Source organism: Coffea arabica, chromosome 4c, assembly GCF_036785885.1.
Source record: "Coffea arabica cultivar ET-39 chromosome 4c, Coffea Arabica ET-39 HiFi, whole genome shotgun sequence".
NCBI classification, from domain to species: Eukaryota; Viridiplantae; Streptophyta; class Magnoliopsida; order Gentianales; family Rubiaceae; genus Coffea; species Coffea arabica.
In genome coordinates, this window is record NC_092316.1 from 33,416,596 (window position 1) to 33,440,860 (window position 24,265).

Consider the following 24,265-nt stretch of genomic DNA (forward strand, 5'->3'; position numbering starts at 1 on the left):
CACTCCATTAGGGCCCCAACTCAAGGGAGGTAACCTCTATCGTCCTGAGTTTATTTTTCCTATGTGCTCCTATATGCTTTGTGTGAATATGCATGTTTTAATTCTCCTTTCATTTTATTAATTGTTTCGCTTTCCTTTTATTTCGCTTTCTTTAATTAGCAAGTCATTTGAGGGCATTTGAACCCCAATTTGTAATAGTTAGGATATTATTTTCTAAGTCTTCCCCCCCTTAGATTGTAGTAGGCATCTCCTTTTGTAATAGATAGGGCTTGTGTGCTATGTGTTTGTGGGTGCCTATATGCTATGTGTTTAATTGCTTTCCCTAGGCTTTTGCATCTAGATAAGCATGCTTATGTGCTACGTGCTATGTGAAATTATGTATTTTGCATGTCTATTTGTTTTTAGTATTATATCCGATTATGTGGATGGAATGCACGTTACCGTGGCTTGTCCAATGCTAGTCATGGTCTTTCCCTCGAACTCTCACAAGTCCAATGCTTGTGAATGAGCGCTAGTAAAGGGCTAGTCCAATGCTAGACCCTTAGAAATATTTCTACGCATTAGATCATGATTGTGTGGTAAAATCACTTTATCTCATGCATATCTTTACTTTCTAGGGCCTCATTTACCATGTTGCATGACACTTTCCTTATATATGTATATCCCTTCCCCATATTTTCCCTTATATGTATATTCCTTACCCTTTTGTATGGAAACATAACATTAGACTTGCATTTCATTTAAGAAATAGAATTAGGGTAGTGCATTTGCTTGATTAGATAGGGAAATACCCCTTGCGTATGGGATATGGACGAGTTTGGCTTTCTAGCCTTAGCATGCTCGTATTCGCTCTATAAAAGGAAAAATTGAAGTCACGAACATTAGATCCCCGCACCCGTTATGATGCATTCCTTTAGGACATGTATATTTGTATAATTATGATTATTTCTATTATTTTCCTTTTCTTTTCTTAGAGTCTCATATTTTTCCATTATTCGTGACCTCTTCAAAAAGTCCCTATTGGGCATCACAATTAATGTGATTGGTACCAATTAAGCTTTGAAGAGAAATTTCGACCCCCCGATACCCTCTTAGGTCTAGGGTTTGCATTCATATAGTACATCCAAATGTGATAAATCTTTAGGTTAAAATAAGAAAGTCTTTGACTAAATCGCGCAACTAGCCTTGGCTAGGTTGAAAGGGTGCCTTGGATTCTTATCCTTGCCTTCCCTTTCTTCAAATGTGACTCCCGAATTGTTTTTCTCTGATTTTCGTAGATTTGGAGTCGTTTAAAAAGGGTTTTCTACTTTTTTTTTAAAAAAAATTCATTTTGAGGTGACTTGGTACACCTCAACTCAATACCAAGTGGCGACTCCATTTTCCATTCAAAAAACCCTTTTTAAACTATATTTTGGGTCAAACCGTCGCATTTTCAAGTCCCATTGAGACCCATGTTCTTCATTTTCTTTTTAAATCAAAAATTCATTTTTCAATCAAAAATTGAATTAAAATTCATTTTTTCAAACCATTTATTTTTCTTAAAAATGGGGCGCGACATGCTCGGATTACCCCTCTTTCTAGTATGAAAAACTTTAGATTGAGACTTAGCATTTTCTACCCTCTGCGCCTTATCTAAGGCATCCGTAAAAATGGCAATCTGGGCAGCTGTTAGGGATTCTTGAATGTCTACATTTAACCCCTGAATAAACCTCCTTATCCGTTTCCGTTCGGTGACTACAAGCTCAAGGGCAAATTTGAAAAGTTTGGTGAACCGCTCCTCATACTCAGCCACACTTAATAATCCTTGCTTTAACTTAATAAAGTCACCCTCCCTCTTTTCTTGTATAATTGGCGGGAGGAACTTGACATTAAATTCCCTCTCAAAGTTTACGCAAGTCCAAGGGGTTTGTTCTCTTTCCCACTTTGCACTAACAACATTCCACCATGAGCGTGCTACTCCCTCAAATTGGAAAACGGCAAAATTCACTTGCCTTTCCTCAGTGTAATCTAAAGTAGCGAAAATATCAACCATTCTTTCAAACAAATTTTTCGCTACCTCGGGATCAAACCCTCCATGAAACTTAGGTGGAGCGAACTTCAAGAATCGCTCTAAGGCTCTATCCTCACCCCTCTCTTGGTTTCCAAGTTGGTTGACTGGTTCAGGTCCTTGGCGCTCAGCTAAGCGCTCGAGAATATCGGTCATGCGATTAATGGCCGTAGCCATTTGGTCACCCTCTTTGTTTCTAGGATTTTGGTTTGGTCCAATCGCAGATCCCTCACCTCTCTCAGGAGTGCGGGGTTGCCGAAACCCACGCCCACGCACCCGTCCACGTCCTCGCCGATTTATTTAGCAAGATTCTAAATGCATAATAAAAGAAGAATGCATAAGCACATGAATTGAAAAGCAGGTGCACATTACGAGAACACTTTAAATCAAAACATAGCTATTCGCATAAGTTAGAAGTCATGTCACATGTTAATATTCATAAAATGAGTTAATAGTATCAAATACAGGTCATAGGTAACAAAGTGTCACAAATATATGAGTACATGTAGGCAAAACACAAAAGGTCTCACGACAGCACCACCCCTACTAGACTAGGCATGATCCAAAGAAAAATCATAAGTCTAGCTAGGAACAAAACTAGAAGGATTCACAATACCAGGCCACATCATTCGAATGATTATAAATTTCAAATTCCATTCAAAAGCCTAGGCCACTTTCTAAATTCTTAGCCAAGAACTTCCTACGAGTACAAGTTTTCCTTACTAAATTCAAGATGAAAATCCCTATACAAGTTAGGGTAATAAGTCAAACTAAAAAGAATGCAAAGATGTCTCACTTTCAAGTTCAAGGTGGAGCCCAAAGTGGTTCAAATGGTTCAACTTTTCTTTTCGGAATGTTTGGCAAGCAAAAGGATAAAGGAAGCAAAGTTCCTAACTCTCAAACTCAACAAATGGTCATTTAAATTTCCTAATCTTGATTCTCCCCCAATCTAACTTGAAAATTAAAGTTTTATAATGTTTTGTGAGCAAAATTGTACTTGAGGTAAAATCACATTGCACTTAATACACAATCAAGTCCCACAGTCCGGCATCCTAAACTTTTAAGCCAAGGACACTCTACAAAGATCTGAAGCCTAAGTTCTGATACCAACTGTGACGCCCCCACTTCTCCCAAGGGCGAACCCGAGTGTGTCCGTAGGACGCCTGCCTAGCTCTTGCCAGGACTCGGTATAATTTCAATTCAAACTTATGAATAACCAATCGATACTAAAAACCAAAGATACAAAGGAAGGTCAATTCCTCAATAATTGTTCAAGTTTTACATCATAAGTTACCAAAATATTGTACCATCCTAAAATATACAGCTTCCAAAAATTGTCTAAATGAATACATTCAAACTTCTAATCAAAGGCCATCAAGTTGACCTCTCCATAATTCCTTCCATTTCAGTTCCTGTTAAAGAAAGCAAGTCTAACGGGGTGAGCGGATGCTCGTGAGGCCAAGAAAAGAAAAAAAACATACAAGCAGGTAATTCAAGTAACAATAAAGCTGACATGAGAGATAAAGCAATAACATTCAACTAAATCCCGAATATTCACAAGATACATTCCAGAAGGGTACGGGAGCTCTTAGGAACTCATTTCCATTTGTTTTACCAAAGTCCCATCCAATAGTCCGTAGAACTTTACTTATTCCATTTATGATTTTGAGTCGAATGAGAGGTACCTCCCACCCGAATCAGTGTGGTACATGTCGCGCCCCACTTTTTGAAACGGGTGAAAGTAGTGTGTGAAATATGTATGTAAACGTGTGCGAAAGTGAAAATAAAGGCCGTGGAATTGTGAAATGCGACGGTTTGGCCAAATAAAGTTCAAAAAGGGTTTTGGATGAAAAATGGAGTCGCCACTTGGTATGGAGTTAGGGTGTACCAAGTCACCCAAAAATGATTTTTGTTTTGTTTTTTGAAAAAAAAGTAAGCAAACCCTTTTGAAGAACTTTTAGGTCTACGCAACCAAAGAGAGGGATCGGGGTCACATTTGATAAGGGAGAAGGCAAAGGCAAAGCCTAAGGCACTCCCTTATCCTAGCCAAAACTAGTTGCATGATTTAGTCCCACTTTTCCTAATTCTTCTACCCAAAATATGCGTTGCATGTTGGATATGACTAATGGATATGAAAAAGAAATGCAATCCTAAATCTAAAATGTCTCTTACGAGGCTTTTTGGTCCCAACCACATGAGTTGTGGTGGCCAATAAGGAAAGTCCTCATAGAGGTCGCGAACAATGCAAATGAAGACTCAAATATGAGTGCAAGTGTGAAAATGTAACGATCCCACCTCCCCCTAAGGCGTACCAGAGGGTTCGGCGGGCCGCCTGCCCAGCTCTCGCCGGGATTCAGTCGTTCTTTAATCAAATCCAGAACAAATCACAAGAATAAATAGGGCAGCAATCCAAACTTAAAGGGGAACTTATATACATTGCTATCTCAAAAGGAAGTACAACCATCAAATGTACAAAGGTTCTCACTTCACCATACAACTAGCTAGTGCCAAGCACTAGGGCGAGAACCATTACAAAAGAAACAAAAGACCTAGACTAGGCTAGTCTATGCTCTCATCCTGCTCGCCGTCCCCTGTTAAGGAAAACAAAACTAAAGGGGTGAACTAAAATCTCAGTGAGGTTCCAAACAGATAATCAAACAATCAAACAATCAATTCAATACATTAAACATGGAGTATCAATAATTCAAGAAACATTTACAATGGAAAGCAATAGTAACATTCATTAAAAGGATACGGCTCACAAGGAGCAATTCGTTCATTCGTTCATTCGTTCTCCTGACATTTCCCCTTATTCCTCCAATCATTTGAAAATGCATTTTTCGTTTATCAATAAACCCTCGTTCATTCGTTCGTTCGTTCATTCATTCATTCACCCCCGTCCTGGCCGTTGGCCAGTCTCCACCAACCTACAAGGTAATACTCGAGTATACCAAATGTTCACCCAAGTCCCTAATCGCCCGACCGAGTCCGCTTCTGGCTCGAGACGACCGGTAACAAGGGGCAATGGCCAGTTCAGCCCAAAAGGCTTACATTCATGCGCAAGTAACATTTCAATCATTAAATCCTTGAAAATTGCACAGTTATTTAGGTCGAGTGCGATAAAGTACACACTCGCCTAGAAAGCTCGTTTTGGAAATCATTAAAAGCAATTAACACATTAGCAAATGATAACAACAAGCCATAAAGTCAAATAAGGAACACTCACCTAGATATGCAAAATAACGTGCAAAATATCCTTCCGGATATTACCCTTAGTCACCAATGAAACCTAAGGTTGAACAAGAGAACATATTACAGTTTATCGAGCAGAACATTTAAGGGAAACAAAGAAACCCGACTAATTAGGAGTAAAACGTGTAAAGATGACTTTCAAGTAAGAAGAGGGTTGTTTGAACCCCAGGATGAAAAATCATGTTTTAAAATGGAAAACCGGTCATGGTATTGGCCAAACAAAAGTATACAAGTTCAAATAGAAACCTAGCCCTCGAGCGAAAATTTGGGCAGCACGCCCTTTGTGTTTACCTAATTTTCCAGCCATTTTGGCTTCATTATTTTTCCTGTAGACACCAAATTTTTGGTGTAACTTCTTTTACTTTTTATTCTCATTGGTCGTGGTTGTTTTTTAGTTTTTTTTAGTTTCTAGTTTTTATTTTATTTTTAAGTTTTAGCGTAGAAAAATCATGAAAAAGAAAAAGAAAAAGAAAAAGAAGAAGAAAAATCATGAAAAAAGAGAAAAAAGGAAATTTGTTCACAAGAATACGTTCAAATTCAATCTTTTGGCATTTTGGTTTATTTTTGTTAATTTATTTTGAAAAAAAAAGAAAAAAAAAGGAAGGAAAAAAGAAAAATGATGAAAAATGGAAAAATGAAAGAAAAGATCGAAAATGGTAATTTTGTTATTTTTAGTTTGTTTATTTTGATTAAAATTGTTGTTTTATTATTATTTAGTTTTACTATTATTTTTGTTAAATTATTAAGTTAAAAAAAAAAAGAAGAAAAAAATTTCTTTGCCGCGACATGCAAGCTGCAATTTTTTGCAGTTTGCAAAGGAGGACTTGTGCGGCTCCTTAAGCTGCAAATATGGTGGCAATGTTTTAAGGGTTTAGGAGGGGGGTTGATGATATAAATAGCAAAAGGATGGACAGCCGAAAAAAGGGTGGGGATGGGAGGAGACGGGAATAGAAAGGGGAAGGATAGAAAACAACAACAAAAGGGGGAAAGATAGGCGGAGGAAAGGAAGACAAAAAAGGCCGTAAGTTGAGAAAGAAAACAAAAGGAAGACGACGGCTGAGTGAGATCAGGGGGTAAAACCTGAGGGCTGATAACGGACTGAAACCTAGAGAAGGAGAGGTTAGAACGGCTGGAAATCTAAAGAGCAAGGGAGTGGGAAGCTTGGGAGAATCAGAGAAGGTTAACATAGAAAAACAGCCAACGTTTTTGAAATCGTCAATCTGCGCAGAAGTCGAGTTGTTTCTCGACAAGGTTCCCACAAAGCTCTGCCTTTCCGATCACCTCACATCTTGCTCTGCCTTTTAAAGGACCAAAGGTAATGCTTTTCAGTTTTTTTTTTCTGCCCATCGATTACAAGATTTACATCAGAAGTATTGTAGCCTTTGTCGCGATTCCTGTTTCTATTTTCTTCCTCCCTGTGCATCCAGTTTGTGAATCTATTTGGGGGGGGGGAGGATTTCGGTTTGGCCTGAATTAGAGGATAGAGATTTGAGTCTTTTGTTTGATGTTCAATGGTTGTTTCTCGGGTTGTTTGAATAAGTCAATCCAGAAATGTTTTAAAAGCTGCCGACAGGCCTGTTTTGAGGTTCCTGGATTATTACTTCTTCATTTTGTCCGTGGATTTCAATTTTAAGTGAAGTAAATGTTTGGTTTCGGTCATCTACTTGGCAGTTTGATTCTCGAATCTACACATTTGATGATAAAATGGGTGGAAATATGTTAAAAGATTCTGTTTTTACTGAATTGGTTGGACCTTTGCATGTTTTGTCGAAAACGTTGATTTAAAGGTAGATGTTCACATCATGTGGTTGCATTTTTTTTCCCCCTCTCCCTGTCCTAAGTTCACGCATTTGCTGTCGGGTTGATGACTGTGGAAGTCTGATTTGAATGTCGTGCAAACTAGTTAGATGTCTGCTATGTTTGGTTGCTTGGGTTATGTGGTGGAATATATCTAAGTTGAGGTGAATGAGGTGAAAGTTTGCTGCATTTTTTTGTATTCCCTTCCATGGCATTTTAATGAATCTTCACACTTAAGTGGCATGTTCAATCTGTCATTAAAGAGAAGGAATGGACAGCTTTATTAGATTGAGTTTGCATGTTTGAGTCACTTGAAACATTGGAACTAAGATCAAGCACCTTGCTGGAAAAATGAATGATTCAGATTGTCAAACCATTGTTGCATGCAAGTTTTCCAGAATTTTTGCATGATCATGTTCTAAGTTTTTTGCTTGTCAATGGTGGTGAATGCATTGCATTTGGTCTTTGGATGACAAATTGGTAGAACTGATTTGAGTGTTTGCATGCAAAGATGGTCAAGCTAAGATAAAAAGAGTAAAAAGCTGCTGCATCTTTTTGTCTTTTTGTTTTCTTTTCCATGGCTGTTTAAGGGACCCTTACGTTTAAATTGCTTGTTAAATCTGGTTTTAAGGAGAAGGAATGGAATGATTTGATGTTAAGTTTACGTTTGAGTCCTTAAAACACTTGAGCTATGATTAAACACCATGCTGGAAAACTGAGCAAATCTGGTTGCCGAATGCTGGCTGGAACTTCCTCTAGCATTCGTAGGATTTTCCTTCCATGTTTTGGTGTGTTGAGATGTTGAATTTGTGTGTCACGATGCCTAGATCATGAAGCTGCATTTTTCTTTCTTTCTTTATCCCAAATTCTTTTGGTTGCATGTCCAAATGTATGCTCATGATGAATATATGCCTGTTAAGATTGCAAATTTCCTGAGTTTGCTGATAAGATGCATCCGCCATTTTTTTTTCTTCTTTTTGTTATTTTGCTGCAATCTTTCACGCATGTAGCAGCTGCGTTGTTGACTCTCAGTGGCTCTCACCAGAATCTGAGTTCATGTGTGATTGTTTCTGGTTTTAATTTCGCACTTACTTCGGTCGTACATGACTATTTTTCTTGTGCTTTTAGTTTCTTTCTCACATTGTTTCTCCTGTCCAGGTTGCAATTTGTTTTGGTTTCTCATTTGTGCGGCAGATTTGCATGATGTTTTGCTAAGCCTTTCTGTTTGATTGAATGAAATGGGTTGCTTGTTTGAATTTATGATGTTAGTTTGGAAAAATCGCATCAAGGCTGTGGTTAAGGAAGTTGAGTTTGATAAGAAAATGCAGCAGATTTTGTTTTGTTCGATTGGAATGCATAAACATTGCAGAAACAAGTCTCTTACGTGGGATTGCATGCTTTTGCATGAAAAACAACTTTAGAAATTACACTTTGACCCCCCAAGTCTCCCTTCATTTCACTATGACCCAACCAATTAAATAATTTCATCCATTTGGTCCTTGGTCATGTTAATTTGTGCAACTTCATTGCTTATTTGCTTCAATTAACTACCATGCTTTGTTTCAATTGCGCTTAAGTCATGACTTTAGGGACTTTATGATCAAGTGAGCTTTGTTTTGCGCATTTCGTTTAATTTTTCTTAAATAAAGTGGTACCTTGACCTTTTTATTGTTTTGAAGCCATTTTTACTTCATTTGATTACCACAAAAGGGGGAGGTATAATTTCTTTTATCTTTCTTGTCTCTCCTATGTGATCCAACGTGCTACGTGAGAAATACATGTCTACTTTGCTTTCTTAGCCTTTCCTTAATTTCTTTTATTTATGTCATTTACTTTTGCCTTTTATTTAAGTTATTCTTTATGGGGTATGTGTACACCTCTTGGCTTGTAATAGATAGGGTTTGGAGGAGCTTTCGATGAAGAGCTGTTGAAGACTTGTGCCTAGCTAGCAAATGTAATAGTTAGGGCCTTAATCATCTTATGTGTCTTGCGTGTCTATGTGCTATATGTTTAATCGTTTTCTTAGGCTTTGGCATTTAGATATGCATGCTAAGTGTTATGTGCTATGTGATTGGCATGTCTACTCGCTTTCCATAGCCTGAATGAATGTGATGGATGAATGTATGTTTCCACTAGTCCAACGCTAGTCGGAATTCATAGAATGAGCTAGTCCAACGCTAGACCCTTAGGGATTTCCCCTCGTTAGCACATATTTGCATGTTCATTACATGTCATGCATTCTTTTTAGTTTTATCATTTTGCATGCCCCTCGAACCCCTTTTCCCTCCATTTTAGGATTTTTGCATTTCATGCTAGCTATAGGGTTCATTTGCTTGAGAGTCCCCTTAAATATGGGATATAGACGAGTGTGGCTTTTTCTAAGCCTTAGCACGCTTGTATTCCCTCTATAAAAGGGCAAATTAAGTCACGATTTAGGTCTCCCCGTACCCAATATGCATGAATTCCCTAGGCTCATGCATTTTTTAATCCACTTTATCATTTTATACTTTCACTTCTCCTCTCATTTGCACACATACACCTTTATCCCTTCACTTGCACACGAACACTTCTCCTCTCATTTGCACACGTACACCTTTTTATCCCTTCACTTGCACACGAACACTTTGTCTCATTTGCACATATGCATTTTTTATCCCTTTACTTGCACACGAGCACTTTTGCCTTCATTTGCACACCTCTCATATTTTCTTTCCTTGTTTGAGCATTCCACTTGCATTATTCGTGACTTCTTCGAAGGATCGTTATTGGGCTTCACAATTAATGTGATTGGCACCACTTAACCTTTGAAGAGAAATTTCCCTCAATACCCCTAGGTCTAGGATTTGCATTCATGTAGTGCATCCAAATGTAATAAATTCTTTGGTTAAAACAAGAAAATCTTTGATTAAATCAACGCAACTAGCCTTGGCTAGGTCAAAGGGGTGCCTTGGATTTTATCCTTGCCTTCCCCTTTGTCAAATGTGACTCCCGAACCTTCTTCTTTGGTTTACGTAGACTAGGAGTCGTTTAAAAAGGGTTTCTCACTATTTTTTTCCTATTTTTTCTTTAAAAATACATTTTTTTAGGTGACTTGGTACACCTTAACTCATTACCAAGTGGCGACTCCGTTTTTTTATTTCAAAAACCCTTTTTAAACCATAATTTTTGGGTCAAATCGTCGCACTCTCAAAACCCCCATCTAGACCCATTTTCCTTTTAAATCACAATTCATTTTTCAAATCACAAATTGAATCAAAAAATACATTTTTAAACCATTTATTTATTTATCAAAAAATGGGGCACGACATTTCCTCAACCACAACCCAACATCACACATAAGCAATTCAAGTCAAGAGCCGTTCCATAGGCTCACAATATCATATAAATAAGAATTACAACAATCACAAGTGCAGAAATTCAACTTAGCACAAGACAGATTTGACGTACGAATGCGGAAATAACATATCCGAAGCTACGCTTATCGGATTGAGACGAAACCTATGCTGTTTCGAAGCTAAGACACAGAGCTACAACATTCATGAAGGTCACTTAGTCCAGTTCCTAATGTAACTTAGTCAAATTCTCAAATTACTAAACCAGAAACCAATTCGTCGGCTGTTTAAACGCAGAACACTGTAATGGACATATCTCAGAGTACACAAGTCCGAATCAGGTGTTCTTAGAGGCATTTGAAAGCTAATTCAGAATACTACAACTTTCATGTTTTGGAAAAAAGCTAAATCAGAATGAATCCTAGTCGGAAAACGTGATAAACTGGACTTAACTGATCACACGGACTGCTTGGGAAATACTTAAAACAGTAAGGACATTTTGGACTTTTCACATCTTACGTTGCTCCGATTGAGCTGAAATTTTGTAGGCACCTATAAAATACCATTCTCTACAACTTTCCTTCTTTGACCTAAGGCCAATTCGGCCTCTAACATAGGGATTCAAATTCGGACAGAATGTTGGGAAAAATTTTCCAGATTCTGGAATTTTTTGTAAACAATGGAACTTTCTTTAATTTCTTGGTCTAATCACTACCAAAGCCTCTCTTATAACCTTAATTTCAACATATATACTTCATACAACAAATTGGGCAGAAATTCATCAAGCCCTAGTTCATCATATAAATTGGGGAAAACTTCCAAATTCATCACACCCACTTGCATAATCATGAAATCAAGCCAAAACTTAAGCTAAAACACATCTTAAAGCAAGATTCAAAGCAACAAAGATCATGATCAAATGTTGGTACCTCAAAAGCAAGGCTTGGTAGAGTGATCCTTCACCCCCTTTGATATTTCTTGGTGCTTCAAGCTTCCCAACTCACACTTAGTACTTTAATCGGTTTAGAATTGGATTTCTTACTTGGGTTGAAGCAAATCAAGAAGGAAATTTTGTTTATCTTGCTCTCCTTTTCTCTCTCCCTTAGCTCAGCACTTAGCAAGAAAAAATGAGGGAAGATGGAGCTTAGTTATCTTATAGGAAGACAAGAAGATTAGAGCTAATTGTGACCACAATTTTTGACCAACACTTGGCCTAATCTTGACCACAAAATTTTTCTCTTTCTTTCCCTTGCATAAGAGCCACAATTTCGGTCAAGCTTGCTGCCAAGAGAGAAGATATTTTGCTCAAGTTCAATAAATTTGTTTGGTGAGAAAAATGGTGGTCAAGTGGTGCGTTCAATCGGTAGTGCGCGGGACCCGCCGGTTCGCGCCGTTTTTCTTAAAAACTCACGTACTAGGGTTTTTACTTCCCATTCACTAACCTTATATCATTGCCACTAGTCACATATTATTTCTCACTTAAAAGTCACTTTTAATCCCCAAATTAATTCTTACTCTGTACCGAAAATTCATCCGGCGAAAAATCGCGAAAACCCTAATTTTGCTCCAAACTTGAAACCGAAGCGTAAAACCCTATTTTCTAGGTTTACTTACACTTATTGTGAAATAATTGGGTAGTGGGCTTTGATAAATAATAATTTTCAAATAAAAGGGTATTTTTGAGAAAAATACAAGAAATTTGCGAGTCCTCACAGAAAATGTAAGAAAACGTGCATGTGTGCGTATGTAAGACAAGTGCATGTGTGCAAATTGGGAAAATAAAGGTGCTTGTGTGCAAATGGATGAAAATATGATAGTAGATACATATAAATGCAATTGGGTGCAATTTGTGAGGTAAAAAAACAAGTGACAAGAGGAAAAATGTGTGAACATGGCATTTGCATTGAGAAGGATATAAATAGTGAGAAAATGTGGATAAGAGAGTGAGGAAATGATATGATAAGAATGAGAGTGCATGAACCTAGAGGAATGCATCAAGTTGGGTACGGGAATGACTCCTAATTTTGCGACTTTAATTTTTCCTTTGATTAGAAGGAAGAACTAGCGTGCTAAGGCTATTTTGTAGCCACACTCGCTCGTTTCCCTTATCGAAAGGGGACCCTCAAGCAAAAGTACCCTATACCTAGCATGAGGATGCAAAACCTAAAATGAGGGGGAAAGGTTGGAGGAGCATGCCAAATGATAGAAAACTAAGAAAAATGCATGGAATGTAGTAAAACATGCAAGTACGTTCTATCGAGAAGGAACGGCCTATTGGGTCTAGCGTTGGACTAGCCCTTTCTATGAATTCCTACTAGCGTTGGACTAGTGGAAACGAGCAACGGGCCACAACTAGCGTTGGACTAGTGTGGTGACGTACATTCATCCATCACATTCATCCATGGCTATGGAAAGCGAGTAGACAGACCAATCATCTATAAACACATAACACATAACACTTAGCATGCTCGACTAGATGCAAGAACCTAATAAAGCAAATTAACACATAGCAACAAAAGCGAATAACCAAGCTAATGAACCTATTACATTTGCTAACTAAAACAAAAGGGGAAGGGGAAAAATGGACAAAATTGCTCTCCAAGCCCTATCTATTACAAGCCAAGAGGTGTACACATACCCCATAAAGCATAACTTAATAAAAACAAAAGTAAATGAAATAAATGAAAGGAATTAAGGAAAGGCAAGGAAAGCAAAGTAGACATGCAATTCTCACGTAGCACATTGGATCACATAGAGGAGAGACAAAAGGATAAAAGAAGTTATACCTCCCCGTTTGTGATGCTAATAAAGTGAACAAGACTTAACTTGGGCTATGGTCACCAAAGGAAGAGATAATTTGGGCTAAAACTATCAAAACAAGGGATTAATGCATCACTTTAATTAACAAAATCTCAAGGAAAAGAATAAATATGAAATTAAATAATTAAACAAAGCATTCCAAGAAGTTAAACATCCCCTATTCATCCAATTAAACAAACAAAGATCCATTTAAAGAATTAAGGAATATTCAAGGGATCAATTTATTATTACTATAAAATAAAATAAAATTAAGGACCTAAGGTGAGACCCCCAATCAAATGATAAAAATCACATAAAAAACAAATAAAACCCAATTTGCTAGGATTAAACAATAAAGAATCTGAATTAAAGTCGTAAGTCTCTTAAAAGCTACTGAAAACTCAAAATCTTATCCCAAAAACTCATGCATATTCTGTTCAATAATCCCATGAAAGCAAATCAAGGGAAAAAAACATGTTAAAGGGGTCAAATCGGTTGGTTTTCCCAGTTAGTTGGGCCACAGGGGAACCAAGGGAAACTTGGGGGGTCAAAGTGCTAAATTCAGAAGTTATTTTCATGCAAAACATGCAGCTACATATGACTTAAACTTTTGCAACTAAAAAAATGAAACATGCTTCCTTTTGTTTCCAAAGCTTGCTGCAAATTTCATTTTTCTGCAAGTACATATCAACTTCAACACCAATTTTTGATCAAAAACCTTTCAACCAAACATCCAAAACTAATCTAAGCATCATAACACACAATTTCAACATTCAAACAAACCAAAACATAGAAGAAAAATCATGCCAATGCTGGAAAATTTTATGCAGAAAGGTACCAAACCTTCCATTTCCTTCCTTAAACACAAGATTAAACACGAAACTGAAGTGCAAAAGCTCAATTAGTAACTAAAAAGAAGAAAACACAGCATACATAAAAGGTGCGGCAACTTTTTCTTGCTGCGTTTTTGAAGGGAACAACTCTTAAATAACCTGGCAACTTCAGTAATATCATACCAGGAGTTTCAACAAATTTTCAGATTCAAAATACATCAGAAATGATACATATTCATGCTAAACTCTGACCCAAACAAACCAGAAACAAAGCAAATGAACCAGAAACAGCCAACAATGACAAAGATATCCAACAACTACTATATTTAAAGTTCTAGAGAAAATAAAAGCTGCTGCAACAAGTTGAAAACTACAAGCATGTTACAGCAGAAATCATTCTTTGCTCTCCCGACATGTTCAAAGTGCGACTAAATATGAAAATGCAAGACAGATGTAAAGCAAGGGATCCACGGCAAGCATGCACATGGTACTCTGTCAAATAACCAGCAATCCAAGCACTTCAAACAACTAAAACAAATTCCAGCAACCAAAGAGAGACAAGACTGTCCATGCTGCTGCAAACTGAGAACCTCAAGCTTGTTGCAGCAGCGGATTTTTGTACACAAACTTCAACCCAAGATAAACTGATTCCAGGATACAAGATCATCAAACAAAGTCATACAAAAGCAAACCAGCAAACTACGAAAAAGGATCACCTTTAACCTATGAAATGCACGGCAACGTAAGGAAATAGCATAAACGAATCATCTCTCTCGACCTTTGGCTATTCTCCTGGACTCACCTATGGTATCAAACATTACCGAGGAGCCCAAACTACTCCCTCTAACAATCCCAGGTCAAAACCCCAGCAAAACAAAGAAAGGAAAAGGATCTATCAATTCTGCCGTAGCAAACAAGATGTTTGCTCCTGTGGCAGCAGGCAAGTTTTATGCTCAGGTCTCTTTCAAGTGACCTGGTGGACTTGACCACAATAAAAATTCCAGGAGTAGGGGCATAACATCATACCCATCAAAAGCCAGCAACCATAAAAACGCAACCAAGAATAAAAGCACTAGAAAAGCTGCAATTTTTCCATAGGAATCAACGGATTTTCAAATAAAAATGAAAGCTTTGCTAAACTCAAAGACAAAGATGAGTTACCTTTCCCAGTAAAGGCTTTGGACACAAAAACAATGCCGAGGGAATCCTGAAAATGGTGAAAATCTTTGGTCTGCAACTTGATGATCTTCCTCAAATTCACGGTCGAAGCTTTCTTTTTGGGTCAGGTCTCCTTCCTCCTCTCCAGCTTTCTCTCTCGGTTTTTCTTCTTAGTTTCCTCACCCCCTAAGCCCTCAACCTCCGTCCCCTTGATTTCAGATTTTCCAGCCGTCCCTCAGTGATCTTCTCCGTAGCTTTCTTGCCCTTTTCCCTTTCGATCTCCCTCTTGTTCATACTAATCTCTCCTTTCAGCCGCCAACCTTCACTTTTCCTTTCCTTTTGTTCTCCCCGATTCCCCCTCTCTGTTGCGGCTGCTGTTCTTCTTGTATTTTATACCAGACAAACCCTCACCTCAAGGGTGAGGATGGAAGAGGAGATTTGTCTCCAACCCAGGCCATCCGATCCATTCCCCCCGCCTCCCATATTTTCTGCAAATGTTTTTTTATGCCGCATGCATGCGCGGCTCTATTTTTTTTTAATAATAATTTAACAAAAATATAAATAACTAATTAAGAAAGATTGAATAAAATGAGCGGAACTAGGCATAAAAAGATAAAAAAATGAAATGCTTATTTTTCTTTCTTTTTTTCTTCTTTTTTTTTCATTTTTCATATTTTTCAAAGAAAACATTGAATTTAAACCAAAACAACTAAAACATAATTTTTGAATGCTTTTTCTTTTTCCCGAGAAATTCTATGCTAAAGCTTAAAAATAAAATAAAAAAATAAAATAAAAATCTAAAAAACTAAAAACTAAAAAGTGAATAAACCTAGCGCGACAAATAAAAACTTAAAAAAAATAAATGAAATTACACTGAAAATTTGGTGTCTACAGTACATACTATCACTCAGTGATCAATTATACATTTATGGTCCTGAGTCAAATGAGAGGTACCTCCTACCCGAATTGGTGTGGTACATGCTATCGCTCAGTGGTCGATGAGACATCGCTCCAATCGACTTATGCTTTGCTCATAGTTCTGAGTCGAATGAGAGGTACCTCTCACCCAAATTGGTGTGGTACATACTATCGCTCAATGGTCGATGAGACATCGCTCCAATCGACTTAGGCTTTGTTTATGATTCTGAGTCGATATGAGAGGTACCTCCCACCCGAACCGGTGTGATACATGCTATCACTTAGAGAATCGATTTTAGCACTGAGATGGAATGAGAGGCACCTCCCACCCAAATTGGTGTGGTGCATGCTTCCTGATACGAATCTCGTTGGTGAGGAGATTCGCGACCCAAGATCACTTGTTGGATTTGACTTCGAACGCAAGAAACGATAGCAGCGGAAACCCTACGACTCCTCTAATCCCCGTGATTATGAACTTGTTGATATTATCTCAACCCGTAATCAAACGAATTAGCGAACCTCAGGCAAGTGTAGAAGGCGCCACAATTCAAGTATGGTTCTTGAATTGATAAGCCAAACAAGAACATTAGAGTATAACTCTATGTTGTTCAAGGGTTGCTCGAAAGCTATGGAGAAAATTCTCTCAAATATTTTATGATAAAATTGTCTACTCTTTATTGATGTAATATGGTGCCTTATATAGGCTACAAGTGAAAACCTTAATCTAGTAAGAAAATGGTCTAAGGGTGTAGTGGATATGGGCCCTAATAAGAGAGGCTTAACCCCCGACGGGTTGGGCCTCACGTGGGCTTTCCTTCCTAGGCAGCCCACTCTAGCAAATAATAATGAGTAAATTAGCAATCCTACCCTTGGCGATTCTACGTGCAATATGCACTTAGCCAATTATTCAATCTAATCAACTAATGTGAAAATAACTAACTATGATGCTAAAATGGAAATTAGGGTTTGGCAAAAACCCTAATCCTCAGGTGTAGCTTCAATGCTCATTATCGAACCGCGACCACCTTCACTTGAGTGTATGAATCCTTCAAAGGATTTGTGTATGGCCTGAATAAGTACATTGAGTTGCTCACGAAGTTTCTTTGCGCGAGCCCTAGTAATAGGTCCACTTGGGGAGTGCACGTGATCCTCAGCTCCTCGATTACTCGAGCCATTGTTGGCCTGCCCACGTACCATGATGCAATCATTCCCCTCCTCTTGAGAAGGATTTGCCCTTAAATCAAACGCATCATCTGCATCAAAAGGAGCTAAGTCAGAGACATTAAATGTAGCACTAACTCCATACTCACCAGGAAGGTCAAGTTTGTAGGCGTTGTCATTGATGCATTCCAACACTTGAAAAGGTCCATCACCTCATGGTTGTAATTTGTTCCTCCTTTGAACAGGAAAGCGTTCTTTGCGCATGTGCAACCACACCCAATCGCCAGGCTCAAAAATCAACTTTTGGCAACCTTTGTTAGCTTGCTTGACATATTGAGCAGTTCTCCTCTCAATGTTAGCCCTGACTTTCTCATGCAGTTGTTTAACGAACTCTGCACGTTTCTTACCATCCAAATGTGCGCGCTCATTACTAGGTAATGGCACTAGATCAAGTGGTGTTAGCGGATTACAACCATAAACACATTCAAATGGAGAGAAACCAGTAGTAGAATGGATACCCCTATTATAAGCAAACTTAACATGAGGTAAACATTCTTCCCAAGATTTCAAGTTCTTTTTGATGATGGCACGCAACAAGGTGCCGAATGTACGATTTACCACCTCGGTTTGACCATCAGTTTGGGGGTGGCTAGCAGTAGAGAATAGCAATTTGGTGCCTAACTTAGACCAGAGTGTCTTCCAAAAATAGCTCAGGAATTTAACATCTTTATCAGATACAATGGTCCTAGGAATGCCATGCAATCTCACAATCTCTTTAAAAAACAAATTAGCAATATGAGATGCATCATCCGTTTTTTGACAAGCAATGAAGTGTGCCATTTTAGAGAATCTATCAACAACCACATAAATGGAGTCATGGCCACACTTGGATCTAGGCAAACCAAGTATAAAATCCATAGAAATGTCAACCCATGGTGCATTAGAAATAGGTAACGGGGTGTAAAGGCCATACGGGTGTACCTTGGATTTAGCTTTCTTACAAGCTAAGCATCGCTCCACCACCCGTGCAACATCTCTCCTCATGTGCGACCAATAGAAGTGCTCCTGCAGCATGGCAAGAGTCTTATTAATCCCAAAATGTCCCGTAAGGCCACCCGAATGGGATTCTCGTACCAAAAGTTCGCGGATGGATCCATGTGGGATGCAAAGCCGATTGGCATAAAACAAGTAACCATCGGAAATGAAGAATTTACCTTGCCCAGTGTGTTTGCAAGAAAGGTAAAGTTCACCGAAATCACTATCTTGTGCATAGATGTCTTTAATCAGCTCAAACCCTAATAACTTAGCATCTAAGGAAGTGAGTAGAGAGTACCTTCGTGAGAGTGCATCCGCAACCACATTAGACTTACCAGCCTTGTATTTAATCACATACGGAAAGGACTCCACGAATGCGATCCACCTTGCATGCTTTTTGCTCAAGGTGTGCTGGGCCTTAAGGTATTTAAGAGACTCATGATTAGTGTGTATCACGAATTCCTTAGGTCTTAAGTAGTGCTACCAAACTTGTAGTGCTCGAATGAGGGCGTACAACTCTTTATCATAAGTTGAGTAGTTCAGTGCATCCCCATTGAGTTTCTCACTAAAGTAGGCAATAGGTCTTCCTCCTTGGTTCAACACAGCTCCAACTCCAATATCTGAAGCATCACAATCAATTTCAAATGTCTTAGAAAAGTCAGGTAAAGCAAGTACAAGTGCATGTGTGAGTTTGTGCTTTAAAGCGCGAAAGGCTTGTTCTTGAGAATCTCCCCAATGGAAGTTCTCATTCTTCTTGATCAACTCGGTCAAGGGTGCAGCAATGGTGCTAAAGTCCCTCATGAATCTCCTATAGAAACCCGCAAGTCCATGGAAGCTCCGAACATCACCCACCGATCTTGGTGTTGGCCACTCTTGGATAGCTTTCACCTTTTGGTCATCCACCTTCATTCCCTGCGCACTTATAACAAACCCTAGAAACACAAGCTCATTAGTGCAACAATTGCACTTCTTGAGATTGGCATAGAGCTTCTCTCGTTGAAGTACATCCATAACAGCCCTAATATGCTCTAGGTGTTCATTATAAGATTTGCTATAAATTAGGATATCGTCAAAGTAAACTACCACGAATTTCCCTAAGAATGGATGCAGAACATGGTTCATTAACCTCATGAAGGTGCTAGGTGCATTAGTTAGCCCAAAAGGCATCACTAACCACTCATACAATCCATACATAGTTTTGAAGGCAGTTTTCCATTCGTCCCCCTCCTTTATCCTAATTTGATGGTACCCACTTTTGAGATCAATTTTGGTAAAGAACACAGCCCCATGTAACTCATCAAGCATGTCATCCAAGCGAGGTATAGGGTAACGATACTTTACCATGATGGCATTTACGACTCTACAATCAGTACACATTCTCCACGTACCATCTTTCTTGAGCACCAAAATGACTGGGACAGCGCACGGGCTTAAGCTCTCATGTGCCCATCCTTTGCCAAGCAAGTCGTCCACTTGCCTTTGCAACTCCTTAGTTTCCTCTGGGTTGCTCTTGTAAGCTGGGCGATTTGGCAACGAAGCTCCAGGGACGAAGTCTATTTGGTGCTCAATGCCTCTAAGCGGTGGTAATCCACTTGGTACGTCATCAGGAAAGATATCAGCATATTCCTGCAAAAGAGACTTAACCTCAAGCGGTAAGTTAGTAACAAGGTCATGCACATTCTGAGCTACTTCTTTGCTAACAAGCATAAGAAGCGGTTGCTCATCCCTCATTAACTTCCTCACTTTCTTGGCTTTTATCAGGAGCATTTGTTTTCCCTTGGGTTTTACCTCACTTGCCGAGCTATCTAAAGCCTTTTTCCTCTCTTTTTTTGCCTCGGCGTTCTCATTTTCTTTATTTTTTGCACTATACTTCTCAAACTCTTGTTGCAATTTCAATTGGTCCACATGCACTTGTTTTGGAGAAAGGGGAGCTAGGGTGACTTTCTTACTATTGTACAAGAAACTATACTTGTTAGTCACACCATCAAAAGTTACCTGCCTGTCAAACTGCCACGGCCTACCTAGGATAATGTGACTAGCCTGCATAGGAACTACATCACATAATACTTCATCAGTATATTTATGAATTTGAAAGGATATAAGAACCTGTTTGGTTACTCGAACCTCCCCAGAATTGTTGAGCCATTGGAGTTTGTAGGGTCGTGGGTGATCCCTCGTAGGCAGTTTCAAGTTGTCCACCATGAGTGAACTAGCCACATTGGTACAACTCCCACTATCAATAATCACACTACAAAGTGCTTGGTTGACGAAGCACCTAGTGTAGAAGATGTTCTCCCGTTGAACCTCGTCCTCCTTAACACGTGCCGTCAATGCTCTCCTTGCAACCAAGGCGGTCCCAAAGTGACCCTCGGGTGCACTAAACTCCTCTTCATTTGGTGACTCACCATCACTACCTCCTTCAAGGGGTGGCATGCCTTCGTACTGGGCTTCATCCTCACTCACGATCTCGCCATTTTACATCATAATCATAGTCCTTTGATTGGGACATTGACTAGCAATATGGCCTCTACCTTGACATTTGAAGCATCGAGTATCACGAGCCCTAGTTTGTGCCCTAGGCTCCTCGAATTTTGGAGTAGAAGAGGGTGGCTTACTAAAACTAGGGTTGCCCACCTTACCTCCCTCGAATCTCGGCTTTGGAGTATGAGCATTTGGTGAAGGCCGAGAATCATTCCTTGGTTGGAATGGGCGGTTGGTAGAGTAGGTGGTATTGCCAAAATTCTATCGAGTGGTACCCCTCCTCTTGAGCCTTTGCTCGACCTTAATAGCCTTGTCTACAAGCTCATGCAACTCCATATAATGTTGAAGTTCCACTCGTTCAGCAATATCGGGTCGTAACCCGCTCAAGAATCTCGCCATGGTGGCTTCAAGATCCTCCTGTACATCCGCTCTAAGCATTAAGATCTCCATCTCCTTGTAATACTCATCCACACTCCGGTTGCCCAGGACTAAGATTTGTAATCGGTGGTACAAATCCCTAGTATAATGTCCAGGTATAAAACGGGTGCGCATCATGGCTCGAAGCTCGGGCCATGGAACGAGCTTAGGTAGACCATTTCTCCTTCTAGACTTCTTGATTTGGTCCCACCAAACCACAGCGTACTCAGTAAATTCCATGGTGGCCAATTGCACCTTTTGCACCTCGGTGTAGTTTTGGCAAGAAAAGACCATTTCGATCTTGGATAACCATTCGAGAAAGGCCTCGGGATCGGACCATCCTTTGAACTCAGGGATTTGCATCTTGATTCCCTTGAATACATCGGTAGGTCCAGTCTGGTTCCTTTGCCTTGGTCGAACTCGAGGTTCCTCATCATCATCATCATCATCATTGGAACCATTGGACGACTCCTCCACGTCCTTTCGCCTTCGCATGGACTTAGAGGTTTTAGGTGTTCCAGACGCTCGGAGTTGCAGCAACTCATCTTGAATGGGTTCTAGCATGCGTTGCAAATGCCTCTCCATTTGCTCCATCATCTGTTCAAAGTTCATGGGACGGGATACTCCTTCGTTTCTACTAGACATGGAGTCTCAAGTGTACCTGCAAGGGTTAATGGCAAAGAAAAAGGAAATAGGGGAAAAAGTAATGTTTTCTTTTGCTTCTTTTTTTTTTTGTCACTTCACTCCCTAAGTGTATACTCTCACACTCGTATATGGTCACTCAAATCACTCTAATAAACTCACCAAAATATTCTCTCACAGCCCCTTGCAAAACCTTGAAGAAAGTAGAGCTCCCCAAGTGCTCAAATTTAGCTTAAAAAAAATCAAGTTCACGCTAGAATTTGAGGTTTGCAAGGATAGAGATTTTCTTGGAAACAAAATTAGGACACTAAGAATGGAATGATAGAATATATTCAAGAACAAAAACTGGAAAAGGAATTGACACAAAAGCTGAAAAAAAAATTAAGAACGACACTAAAAAAAAAACTCTAACCGACAAGGAAATTATTTCTTTTGCCTTGCTGGAGTTCTTGGTCAGCTTACCAACCAAGGTCACCAAATGCTTAGCAGTCGAATGGGAGAAAATGAAAGACTCAATAAATGACTCAAGGCTTACCTGGACTCAATAAATGACTCAATGGACGACTCAATAAACGACTCACGCCTAACCTTTACGAAGCCTAGACAAAAAGCTATTGACTCTTGCTTGCCAGAATTTCTTTTTACCACTGCCTTGGGTTCAGCTGGGGATTTTATGAAGAATTGGTTCTGTGTGCAATGCTCAAGGATATATTCAAAAGGTGTTGTGGCCAAAGTGGGGAACAAGTGCTAGTGGGCGGTGGTTTTTGTTTAGGAACTGATTTGTAGTGTGGCGGTTTAGGATTCAAGGTGTGGTGCGGCTGGTTAATGTCTGATGTAGTGAGGTTGAGGGTAGTTAGGAAGGCTTGGGCTTGATTTCTGAATTTCCTTGGCTGTCCTCAATCCTAAAGGTGTTAGGAGTAGAGGCGTTTTGAGAGCGGGACTTGTATCCGAACTAGGAGACTTGGAGCCGAGCTTGTCTTTCTTTTTTTTTTTTTTGTTGCAGCTCTCTAATCTATGTCTCAAGAACTCAGATTCAGTCCCAAGGAATTGATTGATTTTTTTTTTTGGTTCAAGGTGCAAGATTGCCAAGGAAGAAATAAGTTTCCTTCCCAAGTTTCAGAAGCCCTCGATACGGAATCAACACATCAGTCTTGGTTGATCCAAGGTACGAAATAAGACACAAAAGAGGGATAAACGATGTTACCAACAAGCTAGCTCTAATGCTAGCTGATACGAATCTCGTTGGTGAGGAGATTTGCTACCCAAGATCACTTGTTGGATTTGACTTCGAACGCAAGAAACGGTAGCAACGGAAACCCTACGACCCCTCTAATCCCCGTGACTACGAACTTGTTGATATTATCTCAACCCGTAATCAAATGAATTAGCGAACCTTAGGCAAGTGCAGAAGGCGCCACAATTCAAGTGTGGTTCTTGAATTGATAAGCCAAACAAGAACACTAGAGTATAACTCTACGTTGTTCAAGGGCTGCTCGAAAGCTATGGAGAAAATTCTCTCAAATATTTTATGATAAAAGTGTCTACTCTTTATTGATGTAATATGGTGCCTTTTATAGGTTACAAGTGAAAACCCTAATCTAGTAAGAAAATGGACTAAGGGTGCAGTGGATATGGGCCCTAATAAGGGAGGCTTAACCCCCGACTGGTTGGGCCTCACGTGGGCTTTCCTTCCTAGGCAGCCCATTCTAGCAAATAATAATGAGTAAATTAGCAATCCTACCCTTGGTGATTCTACGTGTAATATGCACTTAGCCAATTATTCAATCTAATCAACTAATGTGGAAATAACTAACTATGTGCAATAGAACTTCCATAAATCAAGATTTTAAGGTTGGATCGTCACTTACTTCACTAGATGTTCAAGGCAGAAATTTTCGGCCTTCTTGAGCCAAAGAAAAACCGTGAGAGCAGCCTCCTTTCCTAGCTCAAAGTGCTCTCCAAGTGATTAGTTAAGTGTAGTCAAATTTTGGTGTGATTTGGAGAAGATTTGGTGAAGAAATGATGAAGAAAAATTGATGAAGCAAGTTTGGTTCTTGCACTTTGAGATGCACGGCTGAAATGGAGGGAAAAGAAGAGATGTTGCATGCCACTTTGGTTGAGGAATTGAAGGGTTTTGATCTAGTGTGATGCACCCATGAGGAGCTCAATAATGTGTAGCCCAAAATGCTCCAAAAGTCAACTAAGGATAGTGCGCTACACGCGCGCTTCGTGCTCAATTCCTTTCGAGTTCGTTTCACTAGTACCCTAAACCTCTAATGTACTTTCATTTACACTAATATTATTTATTCTTAATAGTCTAAACTAATAGTCTAAAATTCCTCAATTAATCGCGCGCGTAAAAACGCGCATTTCCAAATTAAACGCGATAACGC